Here is a 6654-nt window from a genome sequence, read left to right on the forward strand (position 1 = left end):
CGTGCAAGATTTTGAACAGATATTAGCAGCGGACACTAGCTGTCGGACACAGACGGTAGTGTGAACGCTCCCTTAACGAGACTTCACTGTACAGTACAATATAAATTGCTTATAATAATTATGACTGACTTCTTCCTGACCAAATCAGGTGCAGCAAGGTGCAGTGTGCCAATTTGCTGAGCGCCTGTATATTTGTAGCCCCTCTCCTGTTTTTGATAGTGGACTCCCTGCTTGGGAAAGAGGGGTAGGTATAACTGTAACTAACAGCTTCTGGTTTGGGTGTCTGTATACTGTCCCCCTCAAAATGGCTCCTACATTATAATGCCCCATTTAATTTTGTGCCCATTGTATTATGTCCTCCTCCTGGTGCCTTCACAGTGTAATGCATCAAACAAAATAAAAAATAGACCTTATACTAGCCTTACCCTCATCCATTGAAGTCTCTACTGCCAGCACATTGGGGGAAGTAGGCACATGTAGTGACTTCACTTGACCCCAGGTGGCAGGAGCAGAAGTAGGGGCCGAATGGTGAAGCATGAAGTAGATGGCTGCTTGTTTCACCTTTTTGTATTGATCTAATTTGCATCTTTATAGCCTCTTAAGAGAAGATAGGCCAAGTCCTTGGTCCAGGCTGGACTGGAGAAAAGCCAGGATTCTGAAAAGAGAGAAGGAGAGCAGATGGAAGTAATTTTTCACACCACTACACAGACCTTACATGTACGATGATCGATCTTTGCCGACTGAGTTTTCCAGGCCTTGAGCATGGTCCAGATAACTGGCTCCAAAAAAACACCACCACCTCAACACCTCTGCTTCAACTGCCATGCCATTAAACACTGAGGTAAGGTGATATGGAACAATGGTCATTGAAAGAGAAGGTTAAAGCCAAGGAAAGTCTGCCAGTAGGAACCCGAGATCCACATACCAGGCCCAGCAGTGCCAATATACAGGTTACAACCCCATCGGTTTTGAGAAGATGAGGGAGAAGAGTTAGGAACAGGTACAGAAGTTGGCATTCCAACCAGGGAATCACAAGAGCATTGGTGGTGATGGCCTGAGGGTCCTGGCACCTGGCTGCGTAGTAGGGAAGCTTGTGGTTCAGGCGGGAGGCAAAGAGGTAGGCATTTGGCATGCCCTACTGGGAGCATAACTGGAGAAAGATGATGATGAAGCGACCACTAGCCTGGATTATACTGTTCTTGTCTAAGGTAGTTGGCCGCCTAATTGTCCACTCCTGGAATGTGGACCGCCGACAGGCCTGGAACATGATACCCAGTCCAAAGGAGAGATTGGGAGGCTTCCTGTATGGCCACACTGCTGTTGGTGTGCCCCTGATGATTCAAGTAGGTGACAGAGTCGGTCTGGACTCTGACTGGATGCACTTAAAGGAGAGAGGTCCCATGAAATAGAGCTAAGAAGGTAGCCCTCAGTTCCAGCAGACTGATCTGGAGGGAATGGTAAAGGGATCAAAGACTGCTTTCCAGCCTGAATGATTGGGGTTGGTGGAAATTACCTGTCAACAGAGAGGAAGAAGGACTGTGCCCTGGGAAGAAGGAGGGTTAGGCAGTTGACACTGGTCGGACACTTGTCCCAGCGGGCCCGAATCTCCAATAGCAAAGGGCGTGAGTGGAATTGACCAAAGCGGCCGGCCTTGAAGGTTGAGACCATTGTGCCCAGGACCCATATGCAGAATTGAAGAGCACATGGAGAGTTCCTCTGAAGGTGGGACACACTGGATTGGAGGGCCAGGATCTTTTTTTTTTTTTTCTAACGTAGATTGTGAGCCCCATATGGGGATCACAATGTACTTTTTTTTTTTTTTCTATACATATGTCTTTGTAGAATGGGAGGAAATCCAGGCAAACACGGGGAGAACATACATTCATACACAGGCGGAATTTTTAATCAGCCAATATTTAACCCTTTCCCGCCGATGGTATTTTTTGATTTTCGTTTTTGACTCCCCTCCTTCTAAACCCCATAACTTTTTTATTTCTCCGCTCCCAGAGCCATATGAAGTTTAATTTTTGCAGGTCAAATTTTTCTTCATGATGCCACCATTAATTATTCTGTATAATGTACTGGGAAGCAGGAAAAAAATTCAGAATGGGTTGGATTTAAAGAAAAAATGCATTTCTGCGACTTTCTTACGGGCTTTGGTTTTATGGCGTTCACTGTGCAGCCAAAATGACATGTCCCCTGTATTCTGTGTTTCGGTACGGTTCCAGGGATACCAAACTTATATGTTTTTATTTACATTTTGACCCCTTAAAAAAATCCAAAACTGTGTTAAAAAAATGTTTTTCTAAAAGTCGCCATATTCCGACAGCCGTAACTTTTTTATACGTCAGTGTACGGGGATACATAGGGAGTCTTTTTTTGCAGAGCCGGGTGTACTTTTTAGTTCTACCATTTTTGGGAAATGCTATTGCTTTGATCACTTTTTATTCAAATTTTTTATCAGAATCAAAACAATGAAAAAATGTCGGTTTGGCACTTTTGACTATTTTCCCCGCTACGGCGTTTACCGAACAGGAAAAATATTTTTATAGATTTGTAGAGCGAGCGATTTTGGACACGGGGATACCTAACATGTATGTGTTTCACAGTTTTTAACTACTTTTATATGTGTTCTAGGGAAAAGGGGGTGATTTGAATTTTTAATACTTTTTATTTATTTTTTTTTTGCATTTATTAGACCCCCTAGGGGTGTTGAACCCCAGGGGGTCTGATCGCTAATGCAATGCATTATAATGCTAATGCATTGCAAAAAATCATCCTTTCTTTTGCAGGCTGCATAGACCAGCCTGCAAAAGAAAGAGCTTGCAGACTGGCCAGGGAGCCTTGTAAAGGCTCCCGGCTGTCATGCCAACGTGACGTTGGCCCTGGAGCATGCTCTAGGCAAAATGGCGGCGCCCATGCGCCGCTGGGAAAATGGTGCCTCCGACGCCTTTGGCCGTGGAGCTAGAAAGGTTAATGCCTCCGATCGGTCCGGGGACCGTTCGGAGGCATTAGAGCCGGTTGTCTACTGCTTAAAGCAGTAGACACCCGGCGGCTATAGCAGTCGCCATAGTTACACACCCGACATGCGCCGTACTATTACGGCGGATGTCGGGAAGGGGTTAATAGACATGGCTTGACCCTTTAAGAGGGCACAGAGACCTCCCCCCTGCGTGTTTTTTTTCTGTCCTGTGTAGACTGGACAGGTGGAGAGGACTCTGTGTCCTCTTAAGGGGTCAGGGCCGGGGTCTTATCTGATCCCTGGCTTTCTTCTGTCTTATTTCCCCTGTGGTTGCTTGCTGCCGCTGTCTCCCTCTTCCTGGGGAGAGATGGGGGTTAATGCAGAGCATAAGGTTCCCCTCCTGACAGTTTCCCTTTGGGAAGTTTACTTACGGCGTGGAAGCCGCAACAAACAGTATCAGTAGGGCCGCATCTCTTCCTAGGCCGCTGCGCAAACTTTTCTTTCTCCGGCCAGTTTCCAGCCGGAACCTTTTTTCAGGCACGCACCTCCGGCGAGGCCTAGGCGCCTGTGCTCTTTAGACCTCATTTTACAGTCTATTTCTTTGTGGGTTGCCCCAAACCCTTAGGGTGGTCCCTTGGGTTTTATGGCATTTGAGTCCCCTTCAGATAGAAGTGTTGAGCGTCTGGGACAGGTCTCCACGGGGACTGCACAAGAAGATCTGCCTTTCTCCCAATACCCATCTTTTCCTCAGATGGTGGAGACACCTGAAAGACAGAAGGTTCTCGGTTCAACCTCGTTGAACCCTGTTGACAACAGATGCATCCCATATGGGATGGGGAGCCCATCTGGACGACCATTCAAGGTCGGTGGAGGAATCCAGAGCAGGGAAAATCCAATTTGAAAGAGCTAAGAGCAGTTTATCTGGCACTTTGTCACTTCGCCCCCTTTCTCAAAGGAAATCAGTCAGAGTGCTTTCAGACAACATGATCACAGTGATTTACCTCTACAAACAAGGAGGAACCAGATCTCCAGCCCTACTGAGAAAGGCAAATCTAATTTTCTCGTGGGCAGAAATGAACCTGTCCCACTTATCTGCTGTTCACATCAAGGGCTCCCTTAACACAGTAGAGGATCAGTTGAGTCGGGGTATCACCGTATCAGGAGAATGGTCTCTCAATCAAGATGTGTTTTAACAAATCGTCCAAAGATGTGGTCTCCCGAAGGTCGATCTTATGGCAACCCGACTCAATGCCAAGGTGGAAACCTTCTGCTCTCTGTACTAGGAGGACAACCCCTTGGCAGTGGAAGCCCTGTCCATCCCATGGAGGTTCAGGCTGATATACATCTTCCCTCCAATTCTCATCATACCGAGGGCATTGATGAAAATAAGACAGGACCAAGTCTTGGGATTGCCATAATCCCATTCTGGCCAAAAAGGCTTGATTTGCACAGCTCATGTGGATGAGTCAAGGCGTGTAATGGAGGCTTCCCCCCTCCCAGACCTGGTGACCCAAGGAGAGCTGAGATGCCAGGATCTCAGGAGATTCCACCTGACAGCGTGAAGGTTGACCAGTCCCTATTAGGGAATAGAGGGCTGTCTCAAGCCGTCCTGAAGACTCTTGCAAATGCCAGAGCCGAATCAACTAACCGGAATTACCGTAGGATTGGTAACATCTTCAATGCCTGGTGTTTTGAACACGAAGTAGACTCCTCCGATCCCCCACTGAGGGTGATCCTGGATTTTCTACAGGATGGCCTAGACAAAGGGCTTGCTGCTTCCACTCTGAAGGTACATGTAGCCGCTTTATCCACCTATCTGGGAAGGCGTCTGTCTCAGGAACCTTTAGTGTCCCCTCTTAAAAGGGGCACCTAGGTTGAGACCAGCAGTTGCTGCTCCTGTCCAACCATGGGACTTCAGTACGGTCCTATCAGCGCTTTGTATCACTCCTTTTGAGCCTCTGGAAGAGGCGGATTTAAGGTTCCTGACTTGTAAGGTCGCATTTCTTCTCGCCATAACATTGCCAGAGAGAGGAGGAGAGTTCCAAGCACTCTCCTCGGATGCTCCGTATATTTCTTTTTTCGAGACTCGAGTGCAATTGAGATTCCATCCGGGTTTTAGGACCAAAGTACCATCCAGCGCAAATATAAATCAGCTAATTTGTTTACCCCTTTTCTATCCCTCTCCTTCTTCCCCAATAGAAGAAAAATTTCATACACTGGACTTGGTCAGGTGCCTCAGAATCTACTTACAGCGCACTCGTTCCTTTAGGAGGTCCGAGAACCTCCTTGGTGAACTATACTGGGAGACAAAGAGGTCTCAAAGCCTCCATCTCGCGATGGGTTAGGGGGGCTATAAAAACTTCCTTTGCAGCCCAGGGGTTATCTCTGCCTGCCCTCTTAAAGGCTCACTCTACAAGAGCGGTCTCCACATACTGGGCAGAGAATAGGGCTCTGCTCTTGGACCAAATCTGTGCTGCTGCCTCTTGGTCTTCTTAGTTGACTTTTGTGAGTCATTACCATCTGAGCTCGCGTACCTCAGAAGCCACCGCTTTTGAGCGAGTGGTGTGAAGTAGAGATGAGCGAACACTGTTCGGATCAGCCATTCCGAACAGCACACTCCCATAGAAATGAATGGAAGCACCTGGCACATACACTTTGCCGGTGGCCGGTCACCATGCCTGGTGCTTCCATTCATTTCTATCTTCTCTAGTGTGAAACTCTGTTTGTGGTGAAGTCCCACCCTAGGGGATTACTTGTTATCACCCCGTATTGTGCTGGTAGGACGACAGGGAATAAAGGATTATGAAGATAATCTTGTTTCCTTTAGTCCTAACAGCAACACAAGGCTTCCCGCCCTATATATATTATTGTATTTTTTATTTACACACAGGGGGAGGTCTCTGTGCCCTTTTAAAGGGTCAAGCCATGTGTATTAATTATTGGCTGATTAAAAATTCCACCTGTCCTACCAGCACACAGGGGCAGAAAACACCCCGTATTGTGCCGCTGGTAGGACTAAGGGAAACAAGATTATCTTCATAATCCTTCAAATTCCTTGCAGATTTTGTTCCTGGTAGGATTCGAACCCAAGACTCCAGCGCTGCAAGGCTGCAGTGGTAACCCCTCAGCTACAGAGTTTGGTATCGTTATAGGTGCTTTGCAGGGTAAGTTCAGAGCACAATAAGGAACAAGGCAGCAGATGTCCAACTGTGAGAAGGATAGTAATAGTGGCAGTACATTATGGCACTTGATGTCTGGCTGTATGGGGCAGTAGTAACAGGAGAATGAAGAGTAGATTGGCAGTGGCATCATCACCACAGTAATGACAGATATGTTGGCATCAGCTGGAGATATGTGAAAATCCTCATGGATCCATGCCTGATTCAATTTCACAAATGTAATGTTTTCTTAATTGTGGATGTGAGATTTTCAGCAGGTTTGGAAGAGCGGAGATTGGGTGTTGAGATGTACAAGACACATGATTTTGAGGACCTGCAGTCATCTAATTATCACTCATCCCATTGCCTCTGCTTTTGAAAGAGGTTTGTAGTCTAGAAATATCCTACAAACAATGCATGAGAAGAGGTTTTTAAGCTACTGTAAAATGGTAGGGCCCCCAGACAATTACCATCCATCATTCATGCATATACTAAGCAGGTCAGTATCTTGTAATAACATACTACTCGGTCAAA

This window comes from Leptodactylus fuscus, chromosome 4, assembly GCF_031893055.1.
Source record: "Leptodactylus fuscus isolate aLepFus1 chromosome 4, aLepFus1.hap2, whole genome shotgun sequence".
Taxonomy (NCBI): domain Eukaryota; kingdom Metazoa; phylum Chordata; class Amphibia; order Anura; family Leptodactylidae; genus Leptodactylus; species Leptodactylus fuscus.